Source organism: Anopheles aquasalis, chromosome 3, assembly GCF_943734665.1.
Source record: "Anopheles aquasalis chromosome 3, idAnoAquaMG_Q_19, whole genome shotgun sequence".
Taxonomy (NCBI): Eukaryota; Metazoa; Arthropoda; class Insecta; order Diptera; family Culicidae; genus Anopheles; species Anopheles aquasalis.
In genome coordinates this window covers 15,450,482-15,455,000 of record NC_064878.1, presented here as the reverse complement: position 1 = coordinate 15,455,000, position 4,519 = coordinate 15,450,482, and positions in this window count along the sequence as shown.

The following is a 4,519-nucleotide window of genomic DNA, read 5'->3' as shown; positions in this document are numbered from 1 at the left end:
GGCTGACTAGCTGGCTGGCTGGCTATGCTGTGAGCTAGTTTGCATTACGTTAAACGATCTCTGTAAGCGTCTGCCTTCTTTCGCTCGATCGTTCGATCGCTCAGCGACAGCGGCGGCGGCGATGGCGGGATGCTGTGGTGTGACAGAGGAAGTAAGGGAACTGTTATGCTAAAACTGCGCCGCGAGGGCTGTGTTACGACGAAGATAGGCCGTGCACATTTTGAGCAGAGGAAGCTGGGGAACCCAGGAAGTGATAACTTGCCAACATAACCATACAATTTGCAGCTCAGCGTTGGGCTCCGCTGTTTTCGAAGAATCTAGACGGATGAATTCGACAAATAAGAGAGAGATTTGTATTAGAAATTCCTATAGAGACACTCGGGACATCGTAAATAACGATTCTGCAGGATTTTCCATTCCAGAGGATTTTCTACAATAAATGTACGACTGTTTTATTGAAATTGTAAGCCAATTAGTAAGAGTTTTCTATCAGTAAAAATAGATTTAACTCGCTCTATTGAGTAATTTAAACAACGCCAAAAAATCACGTGCTATGTCCATAGACTTTTTGTGGCGTAACGTATCCTAGTAAAATAGGACTCCGACTTAACAAAAAAAAATAGCAATGGAAGCTGCCAGCAAACCGACACTAGCATTATCGGGTTTCGTAGAACATTACATAAATTTACGTCAAAACAAATAATCCAAATGAGTTCGATACAATATTTTCTGACATGTTCAATTTTTTTTATAATTGATGACTAAGTGTGTTCCTTTAAAGTATAAACTGTAGAAATCTGTACCAGTTTTCTTTTTCACGCTACTTTTTATACAATTTTAAGGTCCTTTCAAACCATTCCGAGTAGGATGGTTGGTAGGGAACATTCAATGTACTTTCTCTGTGACATCCTTGATTCTCAGAAGCGATCCTCGGGAAAAGTTGCTGCAGGAACAATTAAAGATTTCTTATCAAAGAACACGATTTTTAGTGCGCCCTTAGCAAACTTGCGACTTTAAACTTTGCGTACATTTTGCTTAATAAACATAATTTGTACCACAATTTTTAATCCTTCATTTGGGAGATAAAACCATCACGAGCATCATGCAAGTCTTTGAAAAAAAAAACCCAGGAACGTATATTGAACATTTCAGTATTATTTTTTTTTCCATAAGTCGCCCTTGTGTCACTTGAAGCTATTCGATCAAACAATTTTCCCCCAAAAAAATAGATGCAAAGCCGGCCTTACATCAGCACCCGCCGAAAGCGTACGCGAGATGGTCATCAATTGTGATTCGCCCAAGATGAACCGCTGCCGCTGCCACTGTGAGCTGTGAAACCGGGCGGTAAGTTCGTTAGAAAAGATTAATGATACAATTTGTACAAACATTAGGTCACCGTTTCACTCCACCGCTACCGGGATTTCCAATGTAAATCCACCTGCACCACCTCCGCCGACCTCCGTTTGGTCCCCAGATTGGTGGCGCTGTGACGGAATAAGTTTTTCGGGCACCGAACCGGAGGACAAAGCGCCAACGCCCCTATTTCCGCTTTTGTGCTGCGTTTGGCGATGGAAATTTGCTGAAAAATTGCTTTTGTTTCGGTGAGAAATGCAAATGTCTTCCTCAACGTCGTCGTTGTCGCGGACGGTTCGCGGTGCTGACGATCGTGCGCGACCAGGGGGAATGCCGAGCGTCGTGGAGACGAAGATCAAAGCTCCCGTGGATCGGTGATCGGCGAGTAAACTCTCGCAGCATATCTTTCTCTCTCTCCTTTCCTACCCTTTCTTCGTAATATCGCAGCCTCCGAAGCACTTCGGAGAGCCTGTTCCACTCTTGCCGGAGACCAGCTGGAGCAGCCGCAGCATCTGGGGGTGCGATCGTTGCGGCTCGCAAGAAATGTTAAATATAGTGCAGACCGTGGGCTTCGCGTTCATTCGTGGAAACGTGGTTCGTGGAAAAGCATCAGCAGCGCAGTGGGTTCGGTGTTGTTGTTGTTGTTGTTGAGCAACCCGTGTGCAAGCACGCACGCTGGTGAAAGATTTAACGATCGACGACGATCGACGACGACGACGACGGCGAGTGAAGTTTGTTTGTGGCTGGAAAGGTGGGAAGCTGACCGGAAAAGAAGACGAGCGGCGGAAACGGTGCACGGAGCGTACGGAGCGGGTGAAAACTTAAACCCGAACAGCCGGCCCTCCCCGCCCGGGAAAAACAAACTTCTTCATCGTTCCGACTTCCTGTTTCTGCTGCGTGCGCTGGATACAGAAGTGGTGTGTGCGCTTGTGTTCGATTGCTGTAGCGCGCTGGAGTGTTTGTTCGGGCGCAAAAAAAAGTTCAAAGAGTGATCGGATCGATCTTTTTCGAGGCGGCTTACCGTGTTGTTGTCATTTTTGGGAGCTGCTGGTTACGCTTTTAATGACACTGAGCCAGTGTCGTGCAGTGGTGCTTCCAGTGTTCGCTAGCCAGCCTCCATGGTTGGCAATCAAATCAATTCGTGAACGCGCAACCGTGGCCGCAGTGATTGAAGACAACGAGTGACAGGCTTTTTGTGGTGTGTACCGGTGCTTTGGGCAGTTGTAGATGCAGATCACGTTGCGTGCTGCTGCTGCTGCTGCTGTGTCCGTGCGACCAATTAGATCGGCACCCAAACCCAGCGGGATCATAAGCATCAGTGAGACCCCCTCCCGGAGTTCCGCGTCATGATAATCGTGACGTCTACGAGCGTTACCAACAACGCCACCTTCCAGCCTTAAAAGGGACCGGAGTGTCAGCGAGAACGGTTAGCCAGCACGACACCTTGTTCCGGTTATCTGCCTTTTTCGGAATCGGGAACCGCGAGAGCGAAAAAGCGCGACAGATAATTAATGAACATTGAGCGGCCGACGTTGGAGTGACCGCTGAGGAGGAGGAGGAGGAATAGCAGTCCTGCTGAGTTGCGTCGTGTGGTTTCGCGTGGATCACGTTTTGCGAAAAGGGTAAGCATCATCAGCGGCAGGCCCCCCTCCGTGCCGTTCCGGGACAATCAATTGCCAAGGGATTGGTGTACGTACTTGGCCAGAAACCTGAAAATGACCACGTGTGACCATTGGGCAGGTTCACTGGACTGCGATACGGTGCGTGACGATCACAACACTCCGAGAGGACTCCGTTTGAAGACGATTTTTTACTAAAGCGAAACGCATTCAAAATTGACTCCAAAGTGAAGAGTTGAACCGCGACGCGTCGTTTGAAGCTCTGCCCCCTCGTAAAAGGGGTGAAAGATAATGGGAGGGGAACCGTGCTTTCGATTTGCCGTGAGATAACAAAATAGCCCAAAATTAGTCAATAAATGCCGTCACCTCGTCGGCGGCGGCGTTGGCGTTGGGGGCGAGCAACACGCCGAAACGCCCCCCGGTGGGGTGGGACAAAGGGTGCAGCAAATTGGATTATGCCGCTCGCCGGTGACGACGATGATGAGTTTGACGGCTCCCAAGGGGGGGACGGGGGATGAAAAGATTAAATTAATTTAGATTGGATGCGTGGACTTGGCTTTGGCTGTTGCTGAAGCCGTGAGCCATGCGCGCGATGGTAATGCGATGATGATTGCGCAAGTTTTCACTGACTGACTGATCTTAGCAGGCTCGGCAGCCTCGGCAGCAGCAGCAGCAGCAGCAGAAAGGGACGAAAAAGCGCGAGACGAGGAAAGCGTCTTTCTCTTTTCACATTATGACCCCGCCAAAAGACGTCCGAAAGACGGCCGACCTGTGGGCCAGGAGAAAAAAGTAAAAGGTGTGACCTTCCCAAACGAAAGCGAAACACTTCTTCTTCACGCCGATCACGTCGCGTCACGTGCGTGGAAGATCATGACCGACCGAAAGCGGGGTCCATGATCACGCACCGGGACTCGTGGGGTCTCGATCCCTCTAGGAAGGATGCCTACCCACCCGGGAGACCCTTTTCAATCCTTTCTTCCCGAAAGGGCCGAAGAGGCGCAATAAAATCAGTCAAGTGATGACCGTCGTCATCGCGTATGATCATCGTTGCGATGCGCGAATGAAACGAATCCAGCACCCACTTGTCGGGTTTTATTTTACGTTTTATCACGCATCTCTGGTCTGGTGGTGAAGCGTAAACACTTGAGCATAAATCATAAAAAAAAACGCAAGTGCCATGAACCGTCTGCATGATAATGTGGCGGGCACAGTGGTGAGCTCGAAAAGACACAGTACAGAATGTGTTTCATTCGAATGGTTTTACGGTGATTGCAATCGGAGCGGCGGTAGTGGGGCTTCTGGGTAGTTGATAGGTAGGCAGGTCGTAAAGCCTGGTTTTACGATGGGCACCGGTCGAGACGCCGTTTGTCACCTTCCGCGAGGCCTATCATTTAGCAGGATCATTTAACACACCACCAGCCCCCCCCCCGATTCAGTTTCGTTCCCATGCTTTCCATTTCTGGTGGGATGGTTAACTGAACAAACACAATTATCTGTAGCAACACGAGGGGGGAAACAACATTGAACGGAGGCCAGTTGAGGGACAA